Genomic DNA, 19,755 nt, shown 5'->3' on the forward strand with positions numbered 1-19,755 from the left:
GTGTGGCTCATTGTTGTGTTTTATTCTTTGAAGATTAGTTCCATTTCAAGTTACATGTTATCTAGAATGAAATGTTTTGAAATTTAATTCTACATGTATCAAACACTATCCCCAACATTTGCAATTCCATGTCAAAAGCAGCCATATGTTTAAAACTGAGAGAGAGAGAGAGAGAGAGAGAGAGAGAGAGAGAGAGAGAGAGAGAGAGAGAGAGAGAGAGAGAGAGAGCAGATAGGCAACAATAACTACATCTTCATGCACAACACATCTGTACAGCCTAAAGACCAACACCCCCCCCCCCAACATTCATTGTCATTCAATATCAACCCCCACCCCAACATATTGATCTATTTTTTCAATAGTATTAATAAATAAATATTATACTATAGTAAATATCTACTTAAAATGAATACTGATAATTTCATTCAATTTTGATTATGGTTCTGTGGATTAAGTACTAACCAACATGGTAGGCTTCTACGTGTTAAAGAGTGCATACCTACATCTTCGGTATATAGTTATGTCACATGCATGACAAATTAATTTACTCAAATTTAATGCAAATCTATCATCATAAATATAGAATTGGAACTTACCGGACACTTATACAATTCCCTTACGATGCAAACTAATCTTAGATAGCTGGAAACTGCTAGAATGAAGTATTTTTCCTCACCGGAAACTTTCTACTTCTCTACTTTCACTTTTGCTCGATTGAAATGATCGCAGTAAAAACCCGAAGTGAAATTTGGTCTCAAAATTTATAAAAATGTCTTCTAAATTCATATACATGTATAATTAGAAACACACATGTATTTTCATTGTTTAATGTAAAAACTCAAAATAATTTACATTCAAGTTTAAATCACTATTTCTTTAATTTAAATTTTTTTTTTAAATCCCGGAAGGGGGGGTGTTGTGATGGATATTTTCCTAGAAGATGTGTTATTAAAATGATTAAACTTGTTGAACTTGTTGGAAATTTAGTTTTTTCACATAAATGAGAAGATTTACAAAGGAAAAATGCACGTTTATCATAACCCCCACGACATATAGGCTGACCCCGCAAGGGACATACTTTGCAGAATATAAAACCAACATGTACAAGGATTTTACTGTGTTATTATCACGAAGCCGATAACGGGTACAGTAAATCGTAATCTAACAGATTGATAAATAAGGAGTTTACCATCTAAAGTATGTCAAGTTTTATTCAAATATATTAAGAGATAAGGAAACACGAAAAGAAAACGTAAAATTAAAATTTTTAAAAAAATTAAATTTCATCTTAATTATTCGAGAAAGATTTCATTGGACACAAAATTGTAAGCGCAACTTAGATATTATGTTTTAAAATTAGTCTGAGGTCATTTTATTACGATTAAATTAAATTTAAAATTTTCAAAAAAATTAAATTTCATCCCATCAATTTGAAAACGATTTTATTAGACGCAGAATTTAAGTGCAACTTAGATAATATGTTTTAAAATTAGTCTGAGGTCATTATTACACATCCATTGAGTTTTAAAATTTAGCTTCCCTACTCGGAATTTCCGGACAATAATTTTCCTCGTAAGGCTAGATGTTCATGTCATCTATCATTTATGAAAATATCAGCTTCTTATCTTTGCTTGTTTTTGAGGAAATGTGTGGACAAGGAGAATTCGTAAAAAACGTGTCCTTTATTTTGACCCCAGCTAGCTTCCGTATTCGGAATTTCCGGACAATGATTTTCCTCGTGAGGCTAGATGTTCATGTCATCTATCATTCCTGAAAATGTTAGCTTCCTTTCTTTGCTCGTTTTTGAGGAAATGTGTGGACAAGGAGTATTCGTCAAAAATGTGTCCTATATTTTGACCCCAGCTAGCTTCCGTACTCGGAGTTTCCGGACAATGATTTTCCTCGTGAGGCTAGATGTTCATGTTATCTATCATTCCTGAAAATTTCAGCTTCCTATCTTTGCTCGTTTTTGAGGAAATGTGTGGACAAGGAGTATTCGTCAAAAATGTGTCCTATATTTTGACCCCTGCTAGCTTCCGTACTCGGAATTTCCGGACAATGGTTTTCCTCGTGAGGCTAGATGTTCATGTTATCTATCATTCCTGAAAATTTCAGCTTCCTATCTTTGCTCGTTATTGAGGAAATGTGTGGACAAGGAGTATTCGTCAAAAATGTGTCCTATATTTTGACCCCTGCTAGCTTCCGTACTCGGAATTTCCGGACAATGATTTTCCTCGTGAGGCTAGATGTTCATGTTATCTATCATTCCTGAAAATTTCAGTTTCCTATCGTTGCTCGTTTTTGAGAAAATGTGTGGACAAGAACTTTTCAAAAAATGACAAAATGGCGGATAAGTCCGAACCGGAAGTGATTTTTACAAAATAAAAAAAAGCGTATCAAGTTTTTATAATAATAGATCGATGCTGAAAATTTGACAAAAATCGGACCACCCATCTCCGAGAAATCTTCTGCACAAAAATTGTAAAGAAAAGAAAAAGAAAAAAAACTAGATACGATCTCGTTACGAGTAACGAGGAGGTCTTCCGTTCAATTTTTAAACGATACGATTAAAATATCAATGACATTTTAGAATTCCACCTCAAACACTCCCTTTCAGATAATGTATACGATTGTCAATATCCTTTAAAATGCGTAACAAAGTGTATGCTTTTTCACAGTTTGCATATTAAAGATTTAAGAGTTTAGTCCCCTAAAATCAATAATTACGTCACCACTCGGTGTGGCAATGCGTTTTACAAACTGATTTTGTTATGATTAACAACTTTGTTTCTGTAATGCATTACAAAATCTTGATTGTTTTTAAGGTATGTGAAAAAGACTTTACGAGTGGCTTAGCCCCTAATGTAAGAGGCCAGCCCCTTTTTCTTGAGTTCATTCAAAAGGTCCCACAAATACTAACACTTTTTGTTCTTACACGTATCTGAAATTGTTGTTCATTTCTTTTTAATACAGATGATTGAATATTTTACGGGCCAGTCCTCTTGATCCTTAATGGGGACAGACATTGGTGTTTTGATTGATGGAATCGATTAGAATTTTTACTGCAAGCATTTTCTCCTATACAAGCTTAATAAAATCTGTCCCCCTCTTTAGGTATATTTCGTCAAAGTTTAAGTACTTTGGCCCCTAGAAATCCCTAATAACGTAATAAATTGGCGTGTCAATCATTTTCCTGATAGATATTGTTACGATCAACAACTTTGCTTCTATAATGCATTACAAAATCTATATCATTTTCAAGTTATCTGTAATAGAGTTTACGAGTGTCCTGGCCCCTAATTTAAGGGGCCAGTCCCTTTTTATTGAATTCAATCGAAAAGTCTCACAGATTGTAACATTTTTTGTTCTTACATCTATTTAAAATTGTTTATCATTTTGAGATACAAATGTTTGAATATTTTAGGGGCCAGCCCTCTAGATCCCTAATGGGGACGGACATTGGTATTTTGATTGATGGAATCGATGAGAATCATCAATGCAAGCATTTTCTCTTCTACAATGCTTAACAAAATATGTCGCCTTCTCTAGATATATTGCGTCAAAGTATAAGTACTTTGGCCCCTAAAAATCCCTAATTACGTAACAAATGGGCGTGGCAATAATTTTTCCTGACAGATATTGTGACAATCAACAACTTTGCTTCTATAAAGCATAACAAAATCTTCATCGTTTTTAAGTTATTTGTATTAGAGTTTACGAGTGTCTTGGCCCCTAATTTAAGGGGCCAGTCCCTTTTTCTTAAATTCAATCGACAGGTCTCACAAATTCTAACACTTTTTGCTCTTACGTCTATCTAAAATTGTTGATAATTTTTTAGATATAAAATATTGAATATTTTAGGGGCCAGCCCTCTAGATCCTTAATGGGGACATACATTGGTGTTTTGATTGATGGAATCGATTAGAATCATCAACGCAAGCATTTTCTCTTCTAGAAAGCTTTACAAAATATGTCTCCTTCTCTAGATATATTGCGTCAAAGTTTCAGTACTTTGGCCCCTAAAAATCCCTAGTTACGTAATAAATGGGCGTGGTCATGTTTTTTCCTGATAGATATTGTTACGGTCAACAACTTTGATTCTATAATGCATTACAAAATCTTTATCGTTTTTAAGATATTTGTATTAGAGTTTATAAGTGTCTTGGCCCCTAAATAAAGGGGCCAGCCCCTTTTTCTTGATTTTATTGGAAAGAACTTTCAATTCTCTACCATTTTTGTAATATATGTCTTAACAAAATATTAACTGATTAAAAGATACAGATCAAAATGTATGAAATTTTTGATGCAAAATTCGTATCCAATTTTCGAGCCTAGGCGAGCTCAAAGAAATGGCGACACTCGCGCAAAAAAACTACGTTCTGCACATCTTCAAACTATGGTCTACCTATCCTGAAAATTTCATATTTATATCTCTTATAGTCTCTGAGCTTATGTCTGCACAAAATAGGTCGTAAAAACTTACAAAATCGGCCGTAAATCGGAACCGGAAGTGACGATTTCAAAATTTCAAAAAACTTCTAGAATTATGACCACTGGCAATCATCTGTGAAAAAATGGTCGAAATCGGCCGAATAGTTTTCGAGATATCGCGTGCACAAAATTTGTGGAAAAAAATAATAATAACTAGACACGATCTCGTTGCGAGCAACGAGGAGGTCATCGTCCGATTTTTAGAACAGGAAATAACCTTGCCTTTTATCTTCATCAACGAAACATATCAGGAAATGCAGATGTGATCTAAAAGAGCGATGGATGAAGGATGATACACCTGTAGGATCCTTAATTTTAAGGACCAGTCCCATTTTATTTCATATTAAATAAGAGGTCTATTGACTTAATAACAGGTCTAATAACCTGTAATAAAAAGAAACCGAAGAAAAAAAGAGGGCCTTCCTTTGTAAACGGAAGACCCTAATAACAAAAAGAAAAGAAGGGTCTTCCGCTGAAGACGGAAGACCCTAATAATAAAAGACTGTTTTTGTCTAAATCTTAATTGAAGAGTGTTTTTCAACTTGTACTACAGTCCAACAACCCTTTTATGTTGATTATTTTAGTTAGAAAATTAAATAAAAAGCAGAGAAAGAAATAGAGAGAAAGAACAAATCTTGGCTCCGGCGAGATTAGAACACACATCCTTTGCAGGTGTCTCAAAACATGGCTGACGCGAAATAATTCCCGAATTTGTGTTTGAATTTGGGGCGTTTTCGCCCGGGAGAAGAGCTGAGTTTTTGTATGAGATGAAAAACAAAGTGTAAGATGTCTGACTATTTAGGTTTGGTAACAGTGCGAGGTCATTTGAAATATTGACGCGTGTTTTTGTCTGGAGGGGGGTGAAAAGACCCGAGCTTGATTTTCGTCGTAAATAAATCGAAAATAGAATTTTGAGGTGTGGATCTCGGATTCGTGTAACAACTATTAGGGGAAGTCCTAAAACAATGACTGATGCAGTTTACCCATGTATTTCAGTGTTGAGAATTTTTGTTCGTGTCGTTTACTATTATGTTTGACTGTTTTATATCAGCAGGATTGATAGAATCTTTATAAATGTAGAAATAACGAAATCAGTAACACGTAAATTTATTCGGTAAAAATTTGATGCAGTAATTTCCACAGTTCTAACATTCATCAGTAGTTCACACGCTATCGTAGATTCAGACTAAACGGAAAAAAAGAAATATACATGCAACAGAAATATTACGTGGCTGCACAGGGGCCAAGCCCATTTCAACATTAATTTCATAAAGAAAGAGGTCGAACTCTGACCCAGATAGAAAACTACCAGCTCGCTTCAAAATCCTAAAAAAATCAATTAATCTTTAAAACACTCGCAACGTGCATGTATTTTTCATAAAAGTAATGTCTGAGATACACTCCTGCCGAATTTTAAGTTGATGGGTCTTACAATAGGGGAGATATACGCATTATTCTCTCGAAGTCGCCAGTTTATTTTTACTCGGACGTTTACCGGTCCAGAGCTCACGATGGGATTTTGCCTATGACAACAGCAGTATTGCAACAAGTCGAGAAACATTAATTTTGCAATAATCTTTTAAAATCTTACATCAAACGCAATTTATGGATTTACTTTTTACTTTTAAAGTTTTCAGAAATAAAATATATAAAATGCAATAACATTTACATGCTAAACACTACATATGTATGATGAGAGAGAGAGAGAGAGAGAGAGAGAGAGAGAGAGAGAGAGAGAGAGAGAGAGAGAGAGAGAGAGAGAGAGAAAGATTAATCAGAAATCGATTTGATCAGAGACATAAATAACATTTACGTCTCTGATTTGATAAAGAAATTTATAATTGTTTTATCTGCTTTTTCATATGTATTATATTTCTTTTTGTCTCAAGTTTTTCTTTGCCGACAATAACTGCATAATAAAAAATTCTGGTAAGTCAGCAAATAAAATAACCTACATCATTAGAAATATAGTATGATTATTTATTCCCCATTTTCCCGAATCCAAACGATACCCAAGTGTTATGTCTAAATGACCAATGTTAAGCATTCAGTTGATAATAAAAATCGGGTTTTTTTTTAATCCCAGACAGTCAATAGATTTGTTATTAAATCATTGAACAGTGAATTTCAAAAAATAACATCCGTAGACAATATCCCGTAACTAGAAAAAAATACGTATTTACTTTTTTTGACGTCAAATGTACATTAGCCTCTAGCCTCATTACTCCATGTTACCCGTAGTAGATCTTTTAGAGAGAGAGAGAGAGAGAGAGAGAGAGAGAGAGAGAGAGAGAGAGAGAGAGAGAGAGAGAGAGAGAGAGAGAGAGAGAGAGAGAGAGAGAGATTTTAGTGTTCTGGAATTCAATATAAACGCAACATTTGTCAATAAACGCATGTATACATGCATACATGTACATATCTAAATGTTTGAATAAATACAAAACAACCTTTCTTTTTAAGCCATGTGAAATACTAAAAACGTTGGTGCATTGCTAAATGTTGTGTGTATACAATCATTGAAATGGCGGCATTTCTTTGATGCCGGCAAAGCGATCCAGTGAACTCTAATGCGGTCGAACTGCAGGGGTGCTTCGGCGGCATGTCTTTGATGCCGGCAATGCGACAATCGTCCGAATTTAGCGAGCAGTTGACAGAAAAGAGCTCTATATTTGTACTGAAAAAAAGCCGCTATTATTTTTATTTATGACAAAAAGAAAACGGAAAACATTCAAATCCATCATTATAAAGATAAAATCGTTAAACAAAACACAGTTAAGCAAGAACAAATAATCGGCACTCGGGGACTGAACCCGGGTCGCCTGGACACAAGTCCACCACTCTAACGACTGAGCTACGCGGACTCTCGCTTCAGAACTTTGGAGCCCAAAATCTCGAGAATGCATGGATCGATTTTAAAACAGATTTCATATTCAGAGGTTTTTAGAGTGTCTCTATCGAATAGTAACATAAAAATAATTCAAGTTCAAAAAATTGAAAAATTAAGGTTTTTCATTTCCTTCCGCTGACGATCGGAAGTGACGGCAGACGTTCGGATATGCGTAGTACACTGCGGCCGTACACTCTCTACGATCTCTGAAAATTTGAAAGTTCTATCTTAAATACTTTTGGAGAAAACTCGTGAACAAGCAAGAACATAAAATCTTTAATATCTCGGGACCGGAAGTGACGACCAAAAAAATCTCACGTACTTTTCTTACAAATGTTGTCATAAACAAGATCTGAAAGTTTTATCAAAATCGACTGAAGCATTTTCGAGAAAACGTGGGAGAAAAAAAAATAATAATAATAATAGAGGAAAAGAAACAAAGCAAAAACAATAAGGTCTTCCGTTTCCAACGGAAGACCTTAATAATAACTAGATACGATCTCGTTACGAGTAACGAGTAGGTCTTCCGTTCAATTTTTAAACGATACGATTAAAATATCAATAAAATTTCTGAATTCCACCTCAAACACTCCCTTTCAGATAATGTATACGATTGTCAATATCCTTTAAAATACATAACAAAGTGTTTTGCTTTTTCATATTTTGCATATTAAAGATTTAAGAGTTTAGTCCCCTAAAATCAATAATTACGTCATCAATGGGTGTGGCAATGCGTTTAACAAACTGATATAGTTATGATCAACAACTTTGTTTCTGTAATGCATAATAAAATCTTTATGGTTTTTAAGGTATATGAAAAAGACTTTACGAGTGGCTTGGCCTCTAATTTAAGGGGCCAGCCCCTTTTTCTTGAATTCGGTCGAAAGGTCTCACAAATTCTAACATTTTTTGTTATTACACGTATCTAAAATTGTTGATCATATTTGAGATACAAATGTTTGAATATTTAAGGGGCCAGCCCTCTAGATCCTTAATGGGGACAGATATTGGTGTTTTGATTGATGGAATCGATGAGAATCATTAATGCAAGCATTTTCTCTTTTACAAAGCTTAACAAAATATGTCTCCTTCTCTAGATATATTGTCTCAAAGTTTAAGTACTTTGGCCCCTAAAAATCCCTAATTACGTAATGAATGGGCGTGGCAATGATTTTTCCTGATAGATATTGTTACGATCAACAACTTTGCTTCTATAATGCATTACGAAATCTTTATCATTTTTAAGTTATCTGTAATAGAGTTAACGAGTGTCTTGGCCCCTAATTTAAGGGGCCAGCCCCTTTTTCTTGAATTCAATCGAAAGGTCTTACAAATTCTAACATTTTTTGTTCTTACATCTATTAAAAATTGTTTATCATTTTTGAGATACAAATGTTTGAATATTTCAGGGGCCAGCCCTCTAGATCCCTAATGGGGACGGAAATTCGTGTTGTGATAAGTGGAATCGATTTAAATCATAAATTCAAACATTTTCTCTTCTACGATGTCTAACAAAATATTTTTACTTTTCTAGTTATATTGCGTCAAAGTTTAAATACTCTGGCCCCTAAAAATCCCTAATTACGTAATAAATGGGCGTGGCAATGATTTTTTCTAATAGATATTGGTACGATCAACAACTTTGCTTCTATAATGCATTACAAAATCTTTATCGTTTTTAAGTTATTTGTATTAGAGTTTATAAGTGTTTTGGCCCCTAAATAAAGGGGCCAGTCCCTTTTTCTTAAATTTGTTGGAAAGAACTTTCGATTATCTACCACTTTTGTTATATATGTCTTAACAAAATATTAAATGATAAAAAGATACAGATCAAAATGTATGAAGTTTTTGATGCAAAATTCGTATCCAATTTTCGAGCCTAGGCGAGCTCAAAGGAATGGCGCCACTGGCGCAAAAAAAATACGTTCTGCACATCTTCAAACTATGGTCTACCTATCCTGAAAATTTCATATTTATATCTCTTATAGTCTCTGAGTTTATGTCTGCACAAAATGGGTCGTAAAAACTTACAAAATCGGCCGTAAATCGGAACCGGAAGTGACGATTTCAAAATTTAAAAAAACGTCTAGAATTATGACCACTGGCAATCATCTGTGAAAAAATGGTCGAAATCGGCCGAATAGTTTTCGAGATATCGCGTGCACAAATTTTGTGGAAAAAAATAATAATAACTAGATACGATCTCGTTACGAGTAACGAGGAGGTCTTCCGTTCAATTTTTCAAACGATACCATTAAAATATCAATGAAATTTCAGAATTTCCACTCACATTTCACATACAGCACATTAAAGATTTAATGTTTTAATCCCCTAAAAATTCCTAATTACGTCATCAATGGGTGTGGCTATGAGTTTTACAAACTTATATTGTTACGATCAACAACTTTGCTTCTATAATGCATTACAAAATCTTTATTGTTTTTAAGTTATTTTTAATGGAGTTTACGAGTGTTTTGGCCCCTTATTTAGGGGTCAGCCCCTTTGTCTTGATTTATTTGAAAAGGTCTTAAGAATACTAACATTTATTGTTCTTACACCCATCTAAAATTGTTGATCATTTTGAGACACAAATGATTGAATATTTTAGGGGCCAGCCCTATAGATCCTTAATGGGGACAGAAATTCGTGTTTTGATATGTGGAATCGATTTAAATAATTAATTCAAACATTTTCTCTTCTATGATGTCTTACAAAATATATCTACTTCTCTAGTTATATTGCGTCAAAGTTTAAGTTCTTTGGCCCTTAAAAATCCCTAATTACGTAATAAATGGGCGTGGCTATTTTTTTTCTAATAGATATTGGTACGATCAACAACTTTGCTTCTATAATGCATTACAAAATCTTTATCGTTTTTAAGGTATTTGTAATAGAGTTTAAGAGTGCCCTGGCCCCTAATTTAAGGGGCCAGTCCCTATTTCTTGATTTCTTTGAAAAGGTCTTAAAAATACTAACAATTTTTGTTCTTACACCTATGTAAAATTGTTGATCATTTTTGAGATACAAATGTTTGAATATTTTAGGGGCCAGCCCTCTAGATCCTTAATGGGGACAGAAATTCGTGTTTTGATAAGTGGAATCGATTTAAATCATTAATTCAAAAATTTTCTATTCTATGATGTCTAACAAAATATTTCTACTTCTCTAGTTATATTGCGTCAAAGTTAAAGATCTTTGGCCCTTAAAAATCCCTAATTACGTAAAAAATGGGTGTGGCAATATTTTTTTCTAATAGATATTGGTACGATCAACAACTTTGCTTCTATAAAGCATTACAAAATCGTTATCGTTTTTAAGCTATTTGTAATAGAGTTTAAGAGTGCCCTGGCCCCTGATTAAAGGGGCCAGCCCCTTTTTCTTGATTTCTTTGAAAAGGTCTTAAGAATACTAACAATTTTTGTTCTTACACATATTTAAAATTGTTGATTATTTTTGAGATACAAATGTTTGAATATCTTAGGGGCCAGCCCTCTAGATCCTTAATGGGGACAGAAATTCGTGTTTTGATAAGTGGAATCAATTTAGATTATTAATTCAAACATTTTTTCATCTATGATGTCTAACAAAATATTTCTACTTCTCTAGTTATATTGCGTCAAAGTTTAAGTATTTTGGCCCCTAAAAATCCCTAATTACGTAATAAATGGGCGTGGTAATAATTTTTTCTAATAGATATTGGTACGATCAACAACTTTGCTTCTATAATACATTACAAAATCTTTATCGTTTTTAAGTTATTTGTAATAGAGTTTACGAGTGTTTTGGCCCCTAAAAAAAGGGGCCAGCCCCTTATTTTTGATTTTGTTGGAAATAACTTTTGATTCTCTACCTCTTTTGTTATATATGTCTTAACAAAATATCAACTGATAAAAAGATATAAATCAAAACGTGTGAAAATTTTGAATGAAAATTCGTACCCAATTTTCGTGCCCAGGCGAGCTCCAAGAAATGGCGCAACAGGCATTAAACAACTACATGCTGCACAACTCCAAACTATCGTCGAAAATTTGATATTCATATCTCTTATGGTTTTCGAGTTTATAGCTGCACAAAATGGGTCGTCAAAAATTACAAAATGGCCGACAATTCGGTACCGGAAGTGACTACGAAAAAATTAAGAAAAATGTATTAAGTTTAGATCACGCCCTAACATCTGTGAAAAAATGGTTGAGATCGGTCGAATAGATTCCGAGAAATCGCGTGCACAAAATTTGGAAAAAAATAATAATAATAATAAAGAACTAGACACGATCTCGTTACGAGTAACGAGGAGGTCTTCCGTTCAATTTTTCAAACGATACCATTAAAATATCAATGAAATTTCAGAATTTCCACTCACATTTCACATACAGCACATTAAAGATTTAATGTTTTAATCCCCTAAAAATTCCTAATTACGTCATCAATGGGTGTGGCTATGAGTTTTACAAACTGATATTGTTACGATCAACAACTTTGCTTCTATAATGCATTACAAAATCTTTATTGTTTTAAAGTTATTTGTAATAGAGTTTACGAGTGTCTTGGCCCCTTATTTAGGGGTCAGCCCCTTTTTCTTGATTTCTTTGAAAAGGTCTTAAGAATTCTAACATTTATTGTTCTTACACCCATCTAAAATTGTTGATCATTTGGAGACACAAATGATTGAATATTTTAGGGGCCAGCCCTATAGATCCTTAATGGGAACAGAAATTCGTGTTTTGATATGTGGAATCGATTTAAATAATTAATTCAAACATTTTCTCTTCTTTGATGTCTAACAAAATATTTCTACTTCTTTAGTTATATTGCGTCAAAGTTTAAGTTCTTTGGCCCTTAAAAATCCCTAATTACGTAATAAATGGGCGTGGCAATATTTTTTTCTAATAGATATTGGTACGATCAACAACTTTGCTTCTATAATGCATTACAAAATCTTTATCGATTTTAAGTTATTTGTAATAGAGTTTAAGAGTGCTCTGGCCCCTAATTTAAAGGGCCAGCCCCTTTTTCTTGATTTCTTTGAAAAGGTCTTAAGAATACTGACAATTTTTGTTCTTACACCTATTTAAAATTGTTGATCATTTTTGAGATACAAATGTTTGAATATTTTAGGGGCTAGCCCTCTAGATCCTAAATGGGGACAGAAATTCGTGTTTTGATAAGTGGAATCGATTTAAATCATTATTTCAAACATTTTCTCTTCTTTGATGTCTTACAAAATATTTCTACTTCTATAGTTATATTGCGTCAAAGTTTAAGTATTTTGGCCCCTAAAAATCCCTAATTACGTAATAAATGGGTGTGGCAATATTTTTTTCTAATAGATATTGGTACGATTTACAACTTTGCTTCTATAAAGCATTACAAAATCTTTATCGTTTTTAAGTTATTTGTAATAGAGTTTAAGAGTGCCCTGGCCCCTCATTAAAGGGGCCAGCCCCTTTTTCTTGATTTCTTTGAAAAGGTCTTAAGAATACTAACAATTTTTGTTCTTACACCTATTTAAAATTGTTGATCATTTTTGAGATACAAATGTTTGAATATTTTAGGGGCCAGCCCTCTAGATCCTTAATGGGGACAGAAATTCGTGTTTTGATAAGTGGAATCGATTTAAATCATTATTTCAAACATTTTCTCTTCTATGATGTCTATCAAAATATTTCTACTTCTCTAGTTATATTGCGTCAAAGTTTAAGTATTTTGGCCCCTAAAAATCCCTAATTACGTATCAAATGGGAGTGGTAATTATTTTTTCTAATAGATATTGGTACGATCAACAACTTTGCTTCTATAATGCATTACAAAATCTTTATCGTTTTTAAGTTATTTGTAATAGAGTTTAAGAGTGCCCTGGCCCCTCATTAAAGGGGCCAGCCCCTTTTTCTTGATTTCTTTGAAAAGGTCTTAAGAATACTAACAATTTTTGTTCTTACACCTATTTAAAATTGTTGATCATTTTTGAGATACAAATGTTTGAATATTTTAGGGGTTAGCCCTCTAGATCCTTAATGGGGACAGGAATGCGTGTTTTGATAAGTGGAATCGATTTAAATCAATAATTCAAACATTTTTTCTTCTATGATGTCTAACAAAATATTTCTACTTCTCTAGTTATATTGCGTCAAAGTTTATGTATTTTGGCCCCTAAAAATCCTTAGTTACGTAATAAATGGGCGTGGTAATAATTTTTTCTAATAGATATTGGAACGATCAACAACTTTTCTTCTATAATACATTAGAAAATCTTTATCGTTTTTAAGTTATTTGTAATAGAGTTTACCAGTGTTTTGGCCCCTAATTAAAGGGGCCAGCCCCTTTTTCTTGATTTTGTTGGAAAGAACTTTTGATTCTCTACCTCTTTTGTTTTATATGTCTTAACAAAATATCAACTGATAAAAAGATATAAATCAAAACGTGTGAAAATTTTGAATGAAAATTCGTACCCAATTTTCGTGCCCAGGCGAGCTCCAAGAAATGGCGCAACAGGCATTAAACAACTACATGCTGCACAACTCCAAACTATCGTCTACCTTTCCTGAAAATTTGATATTCATATCTCTTACGGTTTCCGAGTTTATAGCTGCACAAAATGGGTCGTCAAAAATTACAAAATGGCCGACAATTCGGTACCGGAAGTGACTATGAAAAAATTAAGAAAAATGTATTAAGTTTAGATCACGCCCTTATATCTGTGAAAAAATGGTTGAGATCGGTCGAATAGATTCCGAGAAATCGCGTGCACAAAATTTGGAAAAAAATAATAATAATAACTAGATACGATCTCGTTACGAGTAACGAGTAGGTCTTCCGTTCAATTTTTTAAACGATTCCATTAAAATATCAAAGAAATTTCAGAATTTCCACTCAACCCCTCCTTTTCAGATAATGTATACGATTGTCAATATCCTTTCAAATGCTTAACAAAGAGTTTTGCTTTATCACATACAGCACATTAAAGATTTAAGATTTTAGTCCCCTAATATCCCTAATGACGTCATCAGTGGGTGTGGCAATGGGTTTTACAAACTAATATTGTTACAATCAACAACTTTACTTCTATAATGGTTTACAAAATCCTAATCGTTTTTAAGGTATTTGTAAGAGTTGTTTTTAAGTTATTTGTAATAGAAATTACGAGTCTCTTGGCCCCTAATTAAAGGGGCTAGCCCCTTTTTCTTGATTTCTGTGAAAAGGTCTTAAGAATACAGACATTTTGTGCTCTTACACCCATCTTAAATTGTTGTTCATTTTTGAGATACAAATGTTTAATATTTTAGGGGCCAGACCTGTAGATCCCTAATGGGGACAGACATTGGTGTTGTGATAAGTGGAATCGATTTAAATCATAAATGCAAACATTTTCTCTTCTATGATGTCTAACAAAATATGTCTCCTTTTCTAGATATATTGCGTCAACGTTTATGTACTTTGGCCCCTAAAAATCCCTTATTGCGTAATAAAGGGGCGTGGCAATGATTTTTTCTGATAGATATTGGTATTATCAACAACTTTGCTTCTATAATTGATACCAATATCTTTATCGTTTTTAAGTTATTTGTAATAGAATTTACGAGTCTCTTGGCCCCTGATGAAAGGGGTCAGCCCCTTTTTCTTGATTTCTTTGAAAAGGTCTTAAAAATACAAACATTTTTGCTCTTGCACCTATCTTAAATTGTTGTTCATGTTTGAGATACAAATGTTTGAATATTTTAGGGGCCAGCCCTGTAGTTCCCTAATGCGGACAGACATTAGTGTTTTGATAAGTGGAATCGATTTAAATCATAAATTCAAACATTTTCTCTTCTATGATGTCTAACAAAATATGTCTACTTCTCTTGATATATTGCGTCAAAGTTTAAGTACTTTGGCCCCTAAAAATCCCTAATTACGTAATAAATGGGCGTTGCAATGATTTTTTCTAATAGATATTGGTACGATCAACAACTTTGCTTCTATAATGCATTACAAAATCTTTATCATTTTTAAGCTATTTGTTATAGAGTTTACGAGTGTCTTGGCCCCTAATTTAAGGGGCCAGCCCCTTTTTCTTAAATTGAATCGAAAGGTCTCATAAATTCTAACATTTTTTGTTCTGATATCTATTTAAAATTGTTCTTCATTTTTGAAATACAAATGTTTGAATATTTTAGGGGCCAGACCTCTAAATCCTTAATGGGGACGGAAATTCGTGTTTTGATCAGTGGAATCGATTTAAATCATAAATTCAAACATTTTCTCTTCTATGATGTCTAACAAAATATTTCTGCTTCTCTAGTTATATTGCGTCAAAGTTTAAGTACTCTGGCCCCTAAAAATCCCTAATTACGTAATAAATGGGCGTGGCAATGATTTTTTCTAATAGATATTGGTACGATCAACAACTTTGCTTCTATAATGCATTACAAAATCATTATCGTTTTTGAGTTATTTGTAATAGAGTTTATGACTGTATTGGCCCCTAAATAAAGGGGCCAGCCCCTTTTTCTTGATTTCGTTGGAAAGAACTTTTGATTATCTACCACTTTTGTTATACATCTCTTAACAAAATATCAACTAATAAAAAGATATAAATCAAAACGTGTGAAAATTTTGAATGAAAATTCGTATCCAATTTTTGTGCCCAGGCGAGCTCCAAGAAATGGCGCAACAGGCATTAAACAACTACATGCTGCACAACTTCAAACTATCGTCTACCTATCCTGAAAATTTCATATTCATATCTCTTATGGTTTCCGAGTTTATAGCTGCACAAAATGGGTCGTCGAAAATTACAAAATGGCCGATAATTCGGTACCGGAAGTGACTACAAAAAAATTAAGAAAAATGTATTAAGTTTAGATCACGCCAAAACATCTGTGAAAAAATGGTTGAGATCGGTCGAATAGATTTCGAGAAATCTCGTGCACAAAATTTGGAAAAAAAAATAATAATAACTAGATACGATCTCGTTACGAGTAACGAGGAGGTCTTCCGTTCAATTTTTCAAACGATACAATTAAAATATCAATGAAATTTCAGAATTTCCACTCACATTTCACATACAGCACATTAAAGATTTAATGTTTTAATCCCCTTAAAATTCCTAATTACGTCATCAATGGGTGTGGCTATGAGTTTTACAAACTTATATTGTTACGATCAACAACTTTGCTTCTATAATGCAATACAAAATCGTTATTGTTTTTAAGTTATTTGTAATAGAGTTTACGAGTGTCTTGGCCCCTTATTTAGGGGTCAGCCCCTTTTTCTTGATTTCTTTGAAAAGGTCTTAAGAATACTAACATTTATTGTTCTTACACCCATCTAAAATTGTTGATCATTTTGAGATACAAATGTTTGAATATTTTAGGGGCCAGCCATATAGATCCTTAATGGGGACAGACATTCGTGTTTTGATAAGTGGAATCGATTTAAATAATTAATTCAAACATTTTCTCTTCTATGATGTCTTACAAAATATTTCTACTTCTCTAGTTATATTGCGTCAAAGTTTATGTACTTTGGCCCTTAAAAATCCCTAATTACGTAATAAATGGACGTGGCTATTTTTTTTCTAATAGATATTGGTACGATCAACAACTTTGCTTCTATAATGCATTACAAAATCTTTATCGTTTTTAAGGTATTTGTAATAGAGTTTAAGAGTGCCCTGGCCCCTAATTTAAGGGGCCAGTCCCTTTTTCTTGATTTCTTTGAAAAGGTCTTAAGAATAGTAACAATTTTTGTGCTTACACCTATTTAAAATTGTTGATCATTTTTGAGATACAAACATTTGAATATTTTAGGGTCCAGCCCTCTAGATCCTTAATGGGGACAGAAATTCGTGTTTTGATAAGTGGAATCGATTTAAATCATTGATTCAAAAATTTTCTATTCTATGATGTCTAACAAAATATTTCTACTTCTCTAGTTATATTGCGTCAAAGTTAAAGATCGTTGGCCCTTAAAAATCCCTAATTACGTAATAAATGGGTGTGGCACGATTTTTTTCTAATAGATATTGGTACAATCAACAACTTTGCTTCTATAAAGCATTACAAAATCTTTATCGTTTTTAAGTTATTTGTAATAGAGTTTAAGAGTGCCCTGGTCCCTGATTAAAGGGACCAGCCCCTTTTTCTTGATTTCTTTGAAAAGGTCCTTAGAATACTAACAATTTTTGTTCTTACACGTATTTAAAATTGTTGATCATTTTTGAGATACAAATGTTTGAATATTTTAGGGGCCAGCCCTCTAGATCCTTAATGGGGACAGAAATTCGTGTTTTGATAAGTGGAATCAATTTAAATTATTAATTCAAACATTTTTTATTCTATGATGTCTAACAAAATATTTCTACTTCTCTAGTTATATTGCGTCAAAGTTAAAGATCTTTGGCCCTTAAAAATCCCTAATTAAGTAATAAATGGGTGTGGCACGATTTTTTTCTAATAGATATTGGTACGATCAACAACTTTGATTCTATAATACATTACAAAATCTTTATCGTTTTTAAGTTATTTGTAATAGAGTTTACGAGTGTTTTGGCCCCTTAATAAAGGGGCCAGCCCCTTATTTTTGATTTTGTTGGAAAGAACTTTTGATTCTTTACCTCTTTTGTTATATATGTCTTAACAAAATATCAACTGATAAAAAGATATAAATCAAAACGTGTGAAAATTTTGAATGAAAATTCGTACCCAATTTTCGTGCCCAGGCGAGCTCCAAGAAATGGCGCAACAGGCATTAAACAACTACATGCTGCACAACTCCAAACTATCGTCTACCTATCCTGAAAATTTCATATTCATATCTCTTATGGTTTCCGAGTTTATAGCTGCACAAAATGGGTCGTCAAAAATTACAAAATGGCCGACAATTCGGTACCGGAAGTGACTACGAAAAAATTAAGAAAAATGTATTAAGTTTAGATCACGCCCTAACATCTGTGAAAAAATGGTTGAGATCGCTCGAATAGATTCCGAGAAATCGCGTGCACAAAATTTGGAAAACAATAATAATAATAACTAGATACGATCTCGTTACGAGTAACGAGTAGGTCTTCCTTGCGATTTCTGTTTTAAATCATACCATGAATAATCCATACAATTCTAGAATTATCCCCCCCTACTTTCAGATAATGTATACAAATCCATTATTACGTAATAAATGGGTGTGGCAATGAGTTTTCCAGATAGATATTGCTACAATTAACAACTTTGCTTTTATAATGCATTACGAAATCTTAATTGTTTTTATGTAATTTGTAATAGACTTGACGAGTTTCTTGCCCCCCCCCCCCCAAAAAAAGGGTCAGCCCCTTTTTCTTGATTTCTTTGAAAAGGTCTTAAGAATACTAACAATTTTTGTTCTTACACCCATCTAAAATTGTTGATCATTTTTGAGATACAAATGTATGAATATTTTAGGAGCCAGTCCTCTAGATCCTTAATGGGGACAGAAATTCGTGTTTTGATAAGTGGAATCGATTTAAATCATAAATTCAAACATTTTCTCTTCTATCATGTCTAACAAAATATGTCTACTTCTCTAGTTATATTGCGTCAAAGTTTAAGTACTTTGGCCCCTAAAAATCCCTAATTTCGTAATAAATGGGCGTGGCAATAATTTTTTCTAATAGATATTGGTACGATCAACAACTTTGCTTCTTAATTGCATTACAAAATCTTTATCGTTTTTAAGTTATTTGTAATAGAGTTTAAGAGTGCTTTGGCCCCTTAATAAAGGGGCCAGCCCCTTTTTATTGGTTTTGTTGGAAAGAACTTTTGATTCTCTACCACTTTTGTTATATATGTCTAAACAAAATATCAACTGATAAAAAGATATAAATCAAAACGTGTGAAAATTTTGATTGAAAATTCGTGCCCAATTTTCGTGCCCAGGCGAGCTCCAAGAAATGGCGCAACAGGCATTAAACAACTACATGCTGCACAACTTCAAACTTTAGTCTACCTATCCTGAAAATTTCATATTCATATCTCTTATGGTTTCCGAGTTTATAGCTGCACAAAATGGGTCGTCAAAAATTACAAAATGGCCGACAATTCGGTACCGGAAGTGACTACGAAAAAATTAAGAAAAATGTATGAAGTTTAGATCACGCCCAACCATCTGTGAAAAAATGGTTGAGATCGGTCGAATAGATTTCGAGAAATCTCGTGCACAAAATTTGGAAGAAAAAAAAAATAATAATAACTAGATACGATCTCGTTACGAGTAACGAGGAGGTCTTCCGTTCAATTTTTTAAACGATACCATTAAGATATCAATGAAATTTCAGAATTTCCACTCAACCCCTCCCATTCAGATAATGTAAACGATTGTTATTATCCTTTCAAATGCTTCACAAAGTGTTTTGCTTTTTCACATACAGC

Source organism: Magallana gigas, chromosome 4 (assembly GCF_963853765.1).
Source record: "Magallana gigas chromosome 4, xbMagGiga1.1, whole genome shotgun sequence".
NCBI classification, from domain to species: domain Eukaryota; kingdom Metazoa; phylum Mollusca; class Bivalvia; order Ostreida; family Ostreidae; genus Magallana; species Magallana gigas.